The sequence below is a fragment of the Sebastes umbrosus genome, chromosome 12 (genome assembly GCF_015220745.1).
Source record: "Sebastes umbrosus isolate fSebUmb1 chromosome 12, fSebUmb1.pri, whole genome shotgun sequence".
NCBI classification, from domain to species: Eukaryota; Metazoa; Chordata; class Actinopteri; order Perciformes; family Sebastidae; genus Sebastes; species Sebastes umbrosus.
Window position 1 is genome coordinate 9,874,465 of NC_051280.1, and position 17,178 is coordinate 9,891,642.

At 39.3% G+C, this 17,178-nt stretch overlaps 1 long non-coding RNA gene across 2 annotated transcripts in view; it reads left to right on the forward strand.

Annotated features, from left to right (window-relative positions):
• Positions 1-2,861: 2,861 nt before the first annotated feature.
• Positions 2,862-17,178, forward strand: part of LOC119498374 — a 51,867-nt gene continuing 37,550 nt past the window's right edge. For both annotated transcript variants that reach the window (XR_005209110.1, XR_005209111.1), the window contains exons 1-2: positions 2,862-3,031; positions 5,313-5,429. This is a non-coding gene — a long non-coding RNA (uncharacterized LOC119498374). The remainder of the gene's footprint in view (positions 3,032-5,312; positions 5,430-17,178) is intronic.

Below are 17,178 nucleotides of genomic sequence, written 5' to 3' on the forward strand. Positions count from 1 at the left end.
ACTTTAATGTATGTTTAAATGATGCTGGCCAGGTCTCTCTTGAGTACTACCTTGTTAAATAAAGGTTAAAGGGACTATTTGTAACTTTCAGAATGGCTGCTTAACAGCGACATCTGTGGCCGTGAAATCAACGAAAGTCAGCGTTGGGCTCGTGCTTGCTCGCTCTAAATTTACCTGAATGAGCATCGCTCAAAACAGTGAGGCGACACACGTCAGCTAAAACCACAATATCACTCTATATTTCACCTGCTTGGCAGTAATGTTAGCTGACCAGACGAAGGTCTCTTCATGAACATGATTTAGATCTGATCCTAGTGTTGGCTTTTCCTGCCTCACCCTCCTGCGCCCGCAGGGAGACAACGGCACCCGGAGCCTCTCCTCCGCTGCCTGCTTGCATTCACTGACACAGCGCGCACCAACAGAGGTTTTCCGTGTCTTGTGAAGTGACGATGCTCCGCAGAGAGAAACGTGAACCGTGACACCGGCACCCGGGCGCAGGAGGGAGACGGTAACGTTTCTCTCTGGAGGAGCTGCAGCATTTATTTCTGCACAAACGTCCACATTCACTAGATATTCTCAGAGCTAAACTAACTCTTCTGCAGTGTGGAGTGAGCGCGCGTTCACGTCTAGAGGTGGAGCGAGTACGCGAGAACGCGCACTCTGTCTGAGTGAAGGCAAGCAGGCAGAGGAGACGAGGAGCCCGCATATGCGAGCGCGCATGTGTGCCGACCCGCTACATTTATACGCTTAGAAAGTTACAAACAGTCCCTTTAAAAAACAAAACAAAAAAAACATATTGATGAAACTTTCATTATTTCTTCATTATGAATATGGAGTTTAATTTGCTCACTATCATATATTTTTATTTCCTGCAAATAACATGAAATTAGACTTTTTGACATTTAATGACAACTTATTTGTATGAAACCATATTGAGTAGTTGTGAAGATCACAATTTAGTGATTTGTATTATTTCCTGTTGCAATGTTTGTTAATGCAGCAGCAGACAGGAAGTAAAATAGGACCAAAGCTGTTGCCTTAGCAACAGAATGGCAATGAAAAGGTCTTAAAAACCCTACCTTAATTACAGTTTTTCTCAATTGTTTACACACAAATACTGGTACTTGACACACAATGACCACAACATGTAACTCATGCACCAACCCCCTGAACCAATTCTGCTAAACTACAAGCACAATTCCTGCTTTACACTCAAATTGCAGTTCTAAAACACACTTTTTTCAAAACACTACACACAATTCTCTGCATTTGGCACAATTTTCATGAAGAAAATCTCGTTTTCACAAGGAACACACTGTCATTCAAAATTATAAAGACAATTGCCCTACTATGCACACTGACTCATCACATGGGCAAACACCTGTCACACAGTGTAACAATTAGCAATCAGTTGATGCTTTTCATGGCTGGATTCGACATGCTAAGCGATATTTCCCCCGCTGCTTGGCCAGGGAAAACATTGCTTGTGATGTGGATGAGGTGCTGTGGCCAGACCGAAACAGAAGAGAGGATGCAGCATAGTTTTTTTTTTTTCCACTGTATGTGCAACTTTGTGTTGGTTGGGATGTTCACTGTGTACATTGTTTTTGTGGGGAAAATAAAATATATTTGTTACCGTGTATTTGTGTGTTCTGAGTATAAAAACAATATTCTAAAATATTTTACAACACACTTATGTATGTACTGTCTGTAGTAAGTGTAACACTGAACAAAAAAAAGGCCTAAGTCATCATGATGAATGGAGAAGAAGTGTTTTCCATTCATCATAGTGTTTTACATTGAGCACATCAGTGTTCAACTGGTTCTTATAAATGTCTATTCATATGATGGTGTGTGTGTGTCATTTGAAAACAAAATACCATTTTGAGAAGAAATAACATTGTTTTGAATGTAAAGTTTCATTTTGCAGGAGAATTGAGGGGTTCTGCCCATTGTGTGTGTGTTTTTTGATTTGTGTGTAGAGTTCTGAGAGTATGAGGCATGCTTTCAGAAAATGTGTGTAAACAATCGAGAAAAACTGTAATCACTGGTTTAATGCTCTGCTCACACCCCGCCCCCCCCCCCCCCGGGGTCTCAAGTGAACCAAATCAAACACACCCACGATTTCGCATTGCGTCACCAACACAGGTGCGTTGTGTACCTGGCTAAAGCTGAATGCAGCATGGCGGATCTCCAGCCATGATTCTCTGCGTTCACTTAGGGACAGTAAGTAACTTCAGGGATGAAGGAGTGTGAGGTCTGTGTTTGAGAAGTTTGAGGAGCGCAGTGCGACAGAGAGGCTGAGTGGACTGGTTTATACTGGGACAGAGAGGCTGAGTGGACTGGTTTATACTGGGACAGAGAGGCTGAGTGGACTGGTTTATACTGGGACAGAGAGGCTGAGTGGACTGGTTTATACTGCGACAGAGAGGCTGAGTGGACTGGTTTATACTGCGACAGAGAGGCTGAGTGGACTGGTTTATACTGGGACAGAGAGGCTGAGTGGACTGGTTTATACTGGGACAGAGAGGCTGAGTGGACTGGTTTATACTGGGACAGAGAGGCTGAGTGGACTGGTTTATACTGGGACAGAGAGGCTGAGTGGACTGGTTTATACTGGGACAGAGAGGCTGAGTGGACTGGTTTATTCTGGGACAGAGAGGCTGAGTGGACTGGTTTATTCTGGGACAGAGAGGCTGAGTGGACTGGTTTATACTGGGACAGAGAGGCTAAGTGGACTGGTTTATACTGGGACAGAGAGGCTGAGTGGACTGGTTTATACTGGGACAGAGAGGCTGAGTGGACTGGTTTATACTGGGACAGAGAGGCTAAGTGGACTGGTTTATACTGGGACAGAGAGGCTGAGTGGACTGGTTTATACTGGGACAGAGAGGCTGAGTGGACTGGTTTATACTGGGACAGAGAGGCTAAGTGGACTGGTGCTTTGAGACTGACCGAGCAGAGACCATGAACCTGGAGCAGATAGTGGAGGAGAACCTGACGGTGTTCAAGGCTCAGTTCTTCATTAAAGGTGAGAACATAAGAAAATAGATAAGAAGATAAGAAAATTATAGGCCATTCTTAACAAATATTTTTAGGCATGAATTTGAACAATACGCTTCAAATAAAAGGTAGATGGGAAATTGAAATGAATACAGACATACCACAGGACATGTGGGAAGAAATATGCACCGAAGCACATCTAGTGACCAACTCTAATAGCTGGAGGGAATTCAAATGGAAAGTAATTTCAAGATTCTTTCGTACACCAGAAATAGTGGCTAAAATGGGCCCTAAACACTCGAATAAATGTTGGAGAAATTGTGGTACACATATTGGCAACCATAATCACATATTTTGGACATGCCCCAAATTAAAAACATTTTGGGAAGAGGTATTTCGGGCACTCGAAGATGTATTCGACCAAAATTTCACCAAAGATCCAAAAATGGCACTGCTGGGAGCAATACCAGAAGGCATTAATGGAAGAGCCAAAAAATATCTCTTACAAATATTGCTTACAGCAGCAGTTAAATGTATCACAATTATGTGGTTAAAACCTGAGCCCCCAACATACAATTTATGGATCGAGAAGGTATGGGAAATCTACCACATGGAACAAATAACCTATTCCCTAAGACTCCAAAAAGACACATTTGTTAAAAGGTGGAGCCCTGCCAGGATTGTACTAGTGCGGTGATCTGAGTGTTCTTGTATATCCTGGATCATGCTTGTGTCTTTGTCTTCCTGACCCAGGTCACCTCTCTGGGCACGTGTACGCACTCATACAGCACACACCCATACAACACACTCCCCCTCCCTTACCTCCGACCCCTTACCACAGTTATCATCATTTAAATTTATGCATTTATTTACTTTACTTTACTTTATTTTAATTATTTGGATTGTCTTTTTTGTGTTCTCTCTTTCCCCCTTGTTTTAAGCTGTAAGATTTTGTGTTAAAACTATGAGACAGCTATCAAAATGAAAATACAGTGATATAGATTGTTATTATGATTGTGTAAGTTGCTGTAACTGCAATAAAAATTAAGTTCAAAAAAAAAAAAAAAAAAGGTGAGAACAACAGCAAATAGTTTTTTTCTGTTAATAGAGGTATGAACTCCAGAATAAGGGCCTTGTTTCAGGAAAACATGGTTTCTATTCCGGCAGCAACATTTTATTGGAGTAATTTTGTTAGTGATAGTGACTGGAAGAAAGTTTGATCCTTACCACAAAAGTTCCTTGTAACAAATAAGGTAAAAGAGGTGTAATTTAAATTGATCCATAGATTCTATCCAGTGAAGCATTTCTTACAAAAGTGACATTGATGTTCTTTTTGTGAATCACATCCTGAAACTTGCACTTATTTATTTTTGTCCTGTAAATTTACATATGAGCTGTGGAAAGATGTTAACAATTTTATACTAAGATTTTCTCAGATTTTGCACTGTACTATATAAATATTATATTTAGCTGCTATGATTACAGTGACAAAGACAGTAACATATTTTTTCTTATTAATATCATTTTAATTCTCGCAAAGTTCCACATTCACTGGTGTAAATTTGCCAGAAAAAAAACTTAATTTCTTTGTATTTATGAAGGAAATGGATCAATATCTTTCTTCCTCACAAAACAAAACAGCTATGAAAACAATGAATGAATGCAATATCTTCAAAGTTTTTAAGTGAACTTATTGTCATACTCTTGGGTGTTCTTTTGTTTTATTATTTTTTTAATTTTATGTTGGTTTTGTTTAATTTCTGTTGTCATTTTTATGTTTGGCACTGCTCTTTATTAATGTTTTCGCTATGCTTTTTCTGTATATGAATGCTTTCAATGTTACTCTGTATATTGTTATTATGAAACAAAAAAGAAAAGTACAACAGCAAACCTATTGTGATAGATGTAACTCATAACGTAAGTAGGTCTAGGTTATTCAGATCATTTACTTAAGCAAAGGTACTACTGTAATACCACACTGCTTAGAAAATGTTAGTATGTAGTCTAGCATATTAAAGTATCAACAGTAAAAGTAAGCTAGACTAGTCAATGTCATATTTTAGGAAACAGTGACACTTTCCCAATGTTTTTTTTTCTCCAACCAACAGTCCAAACCTCAAAGTGATTTAAAAAAATAATAATTTAAATGTAGCCTATAAATAATTACAAGGAAAAGCAGTAAATCCTGACACTTGTGAAGCTGAAACCATGAAATATCTGTAATTTTCTATTAAAAATAAGCCATTATCAAGATAGTTGCCACTCATTTTCTGTCAATAAACTAATTACTGGTGGTTATTGTGGGACAGAGAGGCTGAGTGGACTGGTGCTCTGAGAATGACCGAGCAGAGTCGTTGAACCTGGAGCAGATTGTGGAGGAGGAGGACCTGACGGTGTTCAAGGCTCACAGAGAGCTCTTCATATGGGTGAGTGCAACAACAAACCTATTCTGATGGATGTAACGGTGATGTAAGAGCTATTCAGGCCTTTTACTTAAGCTAAAGTACTACTGTAATACCACAACGTAACCAGACTGCATTGAAAATGTTATTATGTGGAAATAATAACCTATTAAAGTATCCAAAATTAGGCTAAAAGTAGGCAGAAAACAATGGCTACTAATTATTATTATTGTTATAAAAAAAATTAAATGTAGCCTATAAATAATTACAAGGAAAAGCAGCAAATCCTGACATTAGAGAACAATGAAATAGCCTATCTGTCATTTTCCATGAAAATTAAACAAGTATCAAGATAGCTGCCAATAATTTTCTGTTAATCAACTAATAATCGTCTCAGCTCTACTTGTATATATTGTTAGGTACAGTAGTTTCATTTATAACAATACAAAGCATCATATTTTATAAGATCTCAATATGTTTTGGATGTAAAAATCTTAAGCTCAAAAGCAACTAGTAACTAAAACTGTCAAATACTGTATATGTAGTGCAGTAAAAAGTACATTATTCCCCTCTGAAATGTACTAGTGGAGTGGAAGTATGTAATATAAAAGGAACTTACTCAAGTAAAGAATAAGTACTTCAAGTTTTTTTTTTTTTTTTAATTTATTTACGCAGTGGAATTTACAACAGGTTTACCAACAACAGTAACAAGGCAATGTAACCTCGAGGTAGTGTACAGAAGTTAAAAGGATAAAGAAATAAAAACAAAATGCAAACATAAACAAAGTTAGATTACATGAATTACAAATCCGATTCATTACATAAGGCTCTAGTTTTCACAGCTTTAGGGTTTGTGCAGTATTTTAGTGGGTCCAGGTAGGATTTTAAAGGATAAGAAGACGGTCAGATTGGGTTTATGTTTTGCAAATTTGCTGGTGTTTTTAATTTAGCTAATAAGACAATAAGATTGATAAACATTTTCTTGATTCCATCAGCAAAAAAAGCAACAAATAAAATAACTTCAAGTTTGATTTGAAGTACCTCGCGTTTGAGTAAATGTACATAGTTGGAGGACGTCATCGTAGCGTATGTGTGTGTGTTCTACAAATTGTGCATAAACGGCTCTCTAATGTGTTTGTGGCTGCAGGCGGTCGCTGTGGAGTTTACATGTTGGTATTCTTTGGTGATGTTTTATTCCGCTGTTAATTCTATAAGAAGAAGTGTCAGGTTATTTCATTTCTGTAGCCTGATATTGTTTGTTGCACCCGCCGAGGTGTCTGTAGCTCTTTTTATTTATTCGTCTTTCGTTTTTCCCTCTTTTCTGATGAGTCTTGTGAGGCTTCACTGAGGAAGGTGATTGTATAATTGATAATCAGTTGTATGCATGGATGTAGGTTGTATGCACAGGATGCAAAGTGCTGTTTGGCCATAAGGGCTCTGTGGCGCTGTACACTACGTTGACATGTCAATGCACTGTATTCTATAGCCTTAATGTGTTCTTCGGTTTAATGGATCTATCATATAACGTCATCATACATTTTTTTCTTTTCAAATATTACCTATGTAAACTAGTATTTTACCCCATAAGAAAACCTATATTTTATATAGTTGTTGTTACCGAATCAGAAATAATTGTCTTGATTCCAGGGGGAAATTGGGGCGTTGCAGTTGCTCTTATTTAAAAGCATGAAAAAATAGAAATAAGAGTATGTAACATGTAGATTTTGTACATAATGTTACAATATGTAAAGAAATATAAATAAATAATATAAGTAAGAAATCAAAATAAATATGTACAAAAATGTTCATCAAACGCATACAATTAATAACCACAATGTAAATAAGCATTTGTTAAAATCATATTATTTGTTAAAGGCGGTAGGTGTGTCAAAATACTATTTTAAATTAAATATTGTGGTGCTGCAGAGATGTCCTGGCCTCCACCTCATATTCTACAGGCTTAAGAAAACATTTTTGTTTGGTACAGATACTCAAAAAAATCACATCATAATCATTTCAATATGGTTTTCCAAGAAAAGAATAATGATGTAAAAATGATCATTCCCTCTAATATCGCAAATCATATCGCAATTGCAATATCAGTCAAAATAATGGCAATTAGAAAACATTTTCATAATCATGCAGCTTTATAATTAGTAGATAAAAAAAATACTGTATCTTGTATTACAGACCAGTCAATCAATTTGGCAAATTTACACATTGTTAAATAGTCACTATTATTGAATACCTTTTAAATATACCCCTATGATGATGATGATGATGATGATGATGATGATGATGATAATAATAATAATTATTACACTGGTAGTTGCGTAACAGACGAGTAGATGACAACTCTACAATAATAGTTGACCTGTAGGTGTCGGGTTTGTAAAATACACCAAGTTACTGTTGTATTCTTCACCTCAAAGTACAGAGAGCAACAACAACTGAGCAGAACAAGTGCACTATATAAAGTGACTTTGTGTTTTAATGGCGTTGTCATGTGTGAGCAGAACATCACGTTGTAAATCTGTAGCCAAACTGAAGCTAATAAAAAGGATGGATCACTGTAACCTGAGTCAATACACAGTCAACAAGTCTGGGCTGTGACAGGTTTATTGAGCCCATTCATTCAGACAGACGAACCCTCAGCTGCTGTGCACACAGATAAGGGATGATTGCAAAGGAGTGCAGCCAAATACAGAAATGCAAACCTGGGAACAAGTGACATTCAAAATTAACACAAGTGGTGTGGAAGGACAAAAATCTGTCTCTTTTCTCTATCCGTCTCCCTCTATCTATCTCTATCTATCGACAGAATCGCAGTGTCCAACAAAAGTTCTTGTCTTACACAAAACCTGATAAAATCCGAAGAAGTATTCCAGCTTCTATTTCCTCTACTTTATCTCCCACCACGAAATATCTAAGACGATCTCAGACGATAACTCTTGCCTCTGGGTTCAGTAATTCGGTTTGGTGGACAGACCGACTAGACTTTACAGTAGCTTTGATCATCCGTAACAGCCTGAGGCATGTGACATTTATGCTGCTCACAAGTACATGTTTTTTGGTCAATAATTGCTTTTGGAGGAATTATAGAGCGATGTTGTCCATGAGGGAAAGTGTTAGCAGCAGTTTTGTTGCTGTTGTGTCCTTTTCTAATGTTTATTTGTTCAAAAAGCGTCTTCTTGTATTACACGTCTCAAACTTTAGAGGCAGGCCAGCGATTTGATTCCCACTGTGCCGACCCAAGCATTAAAAGTTGTACACTGTGGGGATATAACTGTCTCCAGCTGTTAGAGTAAAAGAATAGTTTTGGTGTTGACACTTTTAATCTAATCACTGTTCATACGAAGATGATTGGCCTGCGGTTTTTTAAAAGCAGATACAGATAAAGCGTCGGCATTTTAAAGCACCATTTCTAGAGGTTGTTGACGAGTTTGCTGAGAAAAGACAGTCCAAATTAAGGTTACGAATGATCACAGTTTGTAGGGATTAAAGGCATGCAATTCAAAGTTTGGGATTGATGAAAAAAAAGCAACGTTCCTCAGAGTGTAAATTATAAACAAGATAAAATGAAAGAGACAAGGTTAGAAGTAAATACTTAAAAAAATAAAATGAGACTAGGAAGAAAAAATGTTAGCTACAGTGTGAAAGTCTCTGAAACAACTTTAACCCCAAGACTAAAATTGCAGACAAGACTAAGGTATCTCAGCTGAGGTAGGCTAAGGTAAATTAGTTTACAACCACTGCATACACCTTACAGAAACTTGCAGAATTTGACCCATCTCACCCAGTTTCAACATGTTTCAAGATTCACCCAGTTCTACAAGTACAGTGAGATTTCCTGTTGAATCTGTCATGTTTGTATAAGATACACACAATAAACCTTTATCCCAAGCAAGAAGGAAGATGCCAAATAAGTAACATTTTGTTGAGGTTATTCTCCCCTTAAAAAATGAAATAAGCTGGACCAAGGAAATTGTTATAGGGCATTTTATGTACACAAAGAAAAGATTCAAATCATTTAAAGGTGCTCTATACGGTCCCTGCCCCACCGGGTCGGGCGCACCACCGGCCCGTCTCGCCCGCACCGTCGGGGAGGTGGAGCGTGAGCGTGTGCGATAGGACCTGAGAGATGGTGATGAGAAGTTAACCTCACACGGCCGTAAAGTGGTATCGGTGCCGTTGTATCAGAGCCGTTTTGCGAGTACGAGTACATAAGCTCAGTATCGGACCCAATACTGGTATCTGTATTGGTGCATTCCTAGTAACGATGTAGTGGAGTAATGTCTACCTGAGCAGAAAATGAAGTTGCTCTCCCTCTGTTTGTGTTGTAATCCTCGCTTCTCCTCACTTTGTTGAGCCGGGCCATTTAGTGCATGTTTGTGCAAGCGTACCCCACTGGCTAGCTCACGGCTGCTTCTCTGCACTGTGGCGGTCATATGGCGGTTACAGCTGACGCTGTCCCGTCTGACGGCGCAACTGCACTGTTGCCGTTGTTTTCAATGTTAGCACCGTTAGCTGCGAGCCGCTGGCTAATGTCGCCATGTTGAGAGCCGTGCGGAGGCAATAGAAATTATCCCAATCTCGCACTTTTAATTCACCAAGATGAGAGAAGTTTTTCCTTTTTAAGGATAAACAGTGTCATGTGTTGTTCGGTGATTTGGGGCTATATAAATATAATTGAATCGACTTGACCATATGACAAAGCCAAACCGTATGCTTGCTTTAGGGGTTGCGCTTGTACAGTTCCCCTTTAATTATTTGTACATTTTGTGCCACACCAATAATCCTAGGAAGAAGTTGATATAAAAAAATGTATGATTGATTTTGAGTTTCCACCCAAGTCGTATCTCATTCTGGCTCTTTTGATTGCACATTAAATTGTATTCAGTCAACAGGATATTTGGGAATGTTGTCTCCTGGCATCTCGTTACTTATTTTTCCTCCAGTATGTTCAGTAAAAAGCCATTAACCATATACCAAAAACAAGATGCAGTGAAGCAAGATTTGGTGAAGAGATCTGGTTCATTCTCGAGCTGAAAACACCAATGTCATTTGTAAAAGGATCCATGCAATCAAAGTACAATTTCCATTTTAACTCATCTGGAAAGAAACTCTATTATAAAGTGACATACAAAGGGAGGCTTTTTGATGGAGGCTAAATCTTGTCTTGTTATAGTTCTGCTTTAAATGTAAAGTCTAAGTGTTCCCTGCCACCAATAGCTGTTAACTTTAATGGGTTCAATCACCACAGTTGACTTGTTTTAGAGACAGCAGTCTGTGGCCCCATCTCAAGCTCTCAAACTGTTTTCCGCTGCCCTCAAACGTGCCTCGGTTGCATAAGAGAACACCTGACACGGTCGAAACTGAATTGATGTTTGAAAGCAAATTCTTCCCTCTGTTAGGTTGTAAATTGGCACAGGAACTGAAAAATTATACTTTTTAAAAATACAATTTCTCTATAATATAATTGTTTCAGTTTGTCTTTTTTACCCATATTTTTGTCAACAGAGTGCCATCCATCTTAATGCTGAAATATGGTATCTATTTCCCTGCTTTTCCCCTTTCCTGTGAATCCTGCCTGTCTTTGGTGCTTGTCTAAGTACAGCAAAGAATATTTGAATCTCCTTTGAAAACACAGTGATAAGGTAATCTTTTAAAGGGGACATATCATGAAAAAGTCACGTTTTCAGTGCTTGTGCGCATACATTTGGGTATCTGATGTGCCTACCAACCAACAAACTGTGAAATATGCAGGGTGTTCTCATACACCCTTGGTAGCTACACCTACAAAAAAGTAATTAACTGTAATTCGTATTTATCACACAAACTCAATTTGTTTGTAATCCACGTAATCGTGAACCAGGGAGTATAAAGAGTGACAAATGCTGTGTAGGGAGGAGCTCGTTGTGGACAGGTGGGTGAAAGAAACACTGGACTTTCGCACAGGTGATCGGAGTTTGTACCACGTATGAAACCAGAAGTCTACGTTCATTTATTTGTCACATAACTTCTGTACTTAAGTTACGCAACTTCCGGAGTTATTCACGATCTTTTCCTAAACATAACTAAGTAGTTTTTGTCACGTAACTCCCGTACTACAGTTATGCCACTTCCGGTGTTATTTTAACCCAAACCGTGATCTTTTCCTAAACCTAAGTAGTTTTATTTTGAAAAGACTGGAGCAGAAATTGGCATGTCAGACAAAGGGTGAATACAGGTATATTCAGACGGACAGTATGATTAAAATAATGTTTTTATTTTTACATTAAAGCATGTAAACATGTTCTAGTAGAAACCCCAAATATGTATGTAAAAGTATGAGTCTGAAAATGAGCATGTTATGTCCCCTTTTAAAGTTTTAGCACACAGTTGTCAGGATGATTTGTAGCTTCAATAAAAATGATCAGAAATATACTTTGTATTTCAGCGAAAAGGGTTCACACTTCCCATAGTACTAAACATATAATTTTATTCTAATCATTTTGTTTTTGGCAAAGCTGGACTGACAGCTGAAGTCATTGTTGGTCAGCAGATGTTAATGTTTATTCTGTAATAATGATAAATAAGGGTTCCCAGTGGGTGCTTATAAAATAGCATCAAATGGACCCCGATCAGACAGAGCACTTTTTGCAGAACGCGAGGCGCCACCGCCTCCGTCTAAGCCTACATAAAAAAAGAGCAGCTTGTGGTGTGTTTTTTTTTGTTATTGTTGCTCGGCCCACTGAATCAACTGTCATCTCAATTCATCTGATTGAACAATGGGGGAAAAAAAACGCAAATGACGTCGACGTCGGTTGCTTTTCTGCTCTGAGGATGGATGATTACTTATCGAGCCTACCGGACACAGGTCCAGGGGCCCAAAGTATCAGGGGCCCCCCTGGCCTTCACTTGTAAAATATCTTTCAAGGAGACACGTACCTACCAGGAAGTGACTCAAAATGACCCCAAAGACACATAAAATTACTAGAAAGAGACACAAAAAGACAGAGAGATGCGTAACGACTACAAATGGACACAAAATGAACACAAAGAGACACAAAAACACAGAGATGCGTAACGACTACAAAGAGACACAAAACAACATCAGAAAGAAGCTAAACAACTATAAAGTCTGTGTGTCTTCCTCCTATGTAGGAGAGGTGGTAGGGCTACCCATGGCGCTGAGTTGAAGTTTTTTCAACTTCAGGAAGGCATTAAGGGCGCTCCTGCAAAAAACATGAGGCACATAGAGCGGAAAAACGCAAGGCGCCCAGCAACGTAAAAGCAAAGAGCAAAAAGCATCACTCTCATTGAAACCAATTAGCGGCCCCGGGCTGCTAATGGCACTCTGTCTGATCAGGGCCTAATGGCTCTCAACAACAAAGTTGCACTGTGTGTGTTAAGTACGGCCTCTGTTTCATACTCAGCATTCTAAATTAGTCTGGCTTTATTTCCTGTTGTGGTATATATTAATATCAATAGCTGACAGGGAATAAATTTTAACCCAAGCTGTTACCTAGCAACACAATTTCCAATGAACAGGAATAGAATAAGCCTCAATGTTAACACCATATCACTGTGCTTCTGTTTCATTAGAGTGGACAACACTGGAAATAAAGGGGGAAATAAACTAATTCTGGCAGGACAACCAAGGCATATCATGTTGTGTTGACTAAAAACTAGCATACCATACCGGCCGTGTTATCTAACTGCTCTGAAAGTCATTACTCACTCTGTATTGTTGCCATTAACGAGAGCCCACTTGCTTTTCTACTCCGTGTGTGTGCTGTCTTTATTTGTAAATCAATTCCTGCTAGGGTTTTATTATCTTTAATTAATGTCCTTGCATGTTGTTTGTTGTGTTGTTGTGTTTTCCATGCGGTTATATTGTTTTTCTTCTGGAGGTACCAGCCCCAAGAGTGAAGCAATACTGAATTTGTTTACATTTTTCTGCCTCCGCACCGACGACAGCCGTGGCCGGAGGCATCATGTTTTCGAATTGTCCGTCTAGTTCGTGTCTAGAAGGTAAAGCAGGTTGTGCATTGATCTCAAATAGTTAAGAACAGTTAAGTCGCAAGAGTTTTCTCACTTTTTTGCAATTTGGGGGTTACCTTCTAGACACGACCATCACAGATGAACTCGTTAGAATTTGGTGGTCAAAGTTCAAGGTCACTGTGACATCACGTCCGTCCCATTCTTGTGACCGCGGTGCCTCTGGAACCCCTTGAGGGAATTTCATTCCATCTGGCACAACGTCCACTTGGACTCAAGGATGAACGGATTAGATTTTGGTGGTCAAAGGTCACTGTGACCTCACAAAATATGTTTTGGCCAAAGCTGAAGCACTCATATGCTAATTATGACCATTTCACACACATGTCTAGTGGATAAAATGATGAAGTGATGACATTTTGGACAAACATGGATATAAACTGCAACTTGACTGGTTGGCGGAGGCATACAAAAGTCAAGTTTTGTATAGTTCCTAGTAAGGTTCTCAGTTAAAGTTAATACTGATGAAGCTACAACTACAATATACTATCATTTACAGAACAGTTCCTCTACCTGTATGTACTACAGGTGATACGGTGGCCTGAAAGTTGTTGGATACTTCACTTTAAAGCCCAGAAAACTTTCTAACATTAAATAAGTAACAAAGAAAAAAACATGATATAGCTATGTCTGCTCATCAACCCTGATTTAAAATGAAGACAACTGCATGGTGTTTGATGTAGTCCTATATCGTTTGGCTTACATCAGGATTCAGGTCCAGTTTTAGGAAGATATTGAGGTCGGTTACATTATTCTATGGTCTTCCTGAAACAGACTGGTTTGCTAAATGTGTGTTTGGAGCCACATAAAAGTGTCTCATTCTTTGTCAGTGAGAGCTGTACGAGAACTAAGAAGAAACCCTAACTGAACAAGAGTGCGTTGCGCTAAAGCGAGCACACTATTAAAGAAGTAAAACATGAGTGAACACGAGTGTCCTTCCCTGAATCGACTCGAGTTCAATAATAATAGGAAAGTAGAAAATTGGCCAGTGGCAAAGTTGTTGGGTTGGCAGGCAGCGGTTCATTGAGCCAGGATGAGCTTTTCATAGGTGGTAGTTGCTGTAACAGCATTGGATTCATTTCCTGTCAGGATTTAACAGAGCCCTGATATCTTGATGTACAGCTGGCATGCTGTACAACAAGCTATAGTAATTCAATTGTAGAATCCAGGTTCAATGCCTCTCGATACTGTAAGAAGCAGTTGATACACGGGGTGGTCTTTGACACTGGTGTACTCCAGGGATCAATATCTCAGGAGATCCATACTGCGTTTCCTAAGGCCTCTGGTGTTACTGTGGCTGCCTCTCTGACCTTTTAAGATGCTTCCTGTCCGACTGACCTGCATTGATCTGACCTGGAGGAGAGTTTCAACGCAGAGTCTGTCAGAGATTGAGCTGTGGGTGGTCCGTGTGTCCATATGAGTGTGTGTGTGTGTGTGTATAATTCAGCGTACTGTACGTGTGAGTAGTGTGGGCACAGTTTCCTTTGGGCATACGGCAGCCAGTGGATGGCTAAAAGAGTCCGTAAGGTCATGACACACGCGATGCAATCACACTTCCTCGCCACAGCAAGGCTCCCTGGTGAGAATCTTAACAAGCTGAGTTTAGTCTGTATTGAGCAGTAAAATCCCGATCAACACAGGAGATTTCAGCTGTTTTGAATGTCATCTCACTTCAATAATCTTATTAGCCACATCGCTTGCCTCAAGACATAGTTCTCAATATTATGCCCTTAAACCTGCAGTAGGCAGATTATTTTTGGCATCATAACCTTTCAGCATATTTTAATCAAGTGTTCTGAGAGAAAACTAGACTTCTGCACCTTCTCATGGCTCTGTTTTCAGGCTTTAGAAAATCTAGCCCGTGAGAGGAGACTCTGGCCAATCACAGGTCATTTCAGAGAGAGAGAGCGCTCCTATTGGCTGTGCTCCGGCTGGTGGGCGGTGCTTGGTATTTCCTTAACTGATCTCAACATGGCTGCCGGGTCACAAACGTTCTCATTTTACAACTAAACAGTACACTACAAGATGTTTCTGAAATTCTTTATGCGAGAAATAGGCATTAAAGCAACAGAATATTGATTCATATTTGATCAGCGCTGCCTAGTTTGACCATTTGATCGGAGTTTGTGAGTGATTGACAGCTGCTCAGAGACGGCAGCTGGACGGTAGACTCCAGATCAGCTCTGACTGGTTGTTTTCCTTCGGTCTGTGAAATCTTGCAGATGCCATTAAGAGCACCTGAGGACACAGAGGCACATGATTTTTTTCAGATTACCTGTCTGTCAGAACATAGTGACCGTTTTATAATCATATTTGCTCCATTTCTACCCACTGCAGCTCTAAGCAAAGATTTATTTTAGGACTCACTGCTATGGGAAGTTTCTTTGAAACTTGCAAATGTTTACACTGTAAAAAGATCTGCCTCCCTCATTAACCTTACAGGAATGCTTGTGTCCAATCTGGCTGATTGAGAATTGCGTTTGCTTGATAATGAACTTCTATTCTTGGATTTGTGTCTCTACAAAATGGTATTTGAGAATCTTAGTTTACCACATAATTTGTATCTTACTATCTCTTCATCTTACATTCATTATCATGTTTGTTTTGCAACAGATAGAACAAGATAAGTAGCGAGCTGATTTCACTTCACGTCTCCTCCGCACATCAGTTTGACTTGAGCATCTCTAGAATCAAGTGAGAAACTATTATGTTTTCTTGTTGAAATTTCATTTTCGGGGTTAAGAGGTTAGTCAGCCACCAACAGCAGGATTCAACATACTTTTTTCTGTGTACGTGCACTGCTGCACCAACTTTTTTATGCCTCCGCGCAGGCGACAACCGGGGCCAGAGGCAGGATGTATTTGGGTTGTCCATCCATACTTCCGTGCGTACCATTTTGTGAACACAATATCTCAGGAACGCCTGGAGGGAATATCTTCAAATTTGGCAGAAACGTCCACTTGGACTCAAGGATGAACTGATGACTGGTGTTCAAAGGTCACTATGACCGCACCAAACACGATTTTGGACATAACTCAAGAATTCATATGCTAATGATGACAATTTTACACAAATGAGCATGTATATACAGTACATACATACATTTCACACATCTACATCTATTGGCTGTGCTCACAAATGAATTGAAAGAGTAGTTCATTTTGTGCACAATTTTTTATACATGTATTTATTGTTTACTAACTGCCAAGTCCACTGTCAATATTACCACATAATATATATACTTTATAGCCTTATTTTACAGTATGGATTTGTGACGCAGGCCAGTATATTATAAGGTATTAGGGGCGGCTGTGGGGTTTAGAGTTAGAGCGGGTTGTCCACCAATCGGAAGGCCGGAGGTTCTCAAATTGCTCCCGAAGGCTGTGCCATTTGTGTGTGAATGAATATTTAGATTAGATCCTGATGGGCAGGTTGGCACCTTGCATGGCAAGGTGTGTGTGTGTGTGTGTGAATGGGTGAATGCTGACATGTAGTGTAAAGCGCTTTGAGCGTTCGGAAGACTAGAAAGATGCTATATAAATTGAATTCCGTTTACCATCCATTTATATTTAGATGCTCTTCGACAAAGAGTCACAATCAATCCTCAGAACTCAGTCAAACCAACAAAGCGTGAAGCTTTTACGAGCTGTTGTCATCGAGTACAAAGTGACATTTAGATGATGAGGTCCTCTTCCTTACTGAAAGCAGTGGTGGAGTGTAACTAAGTACA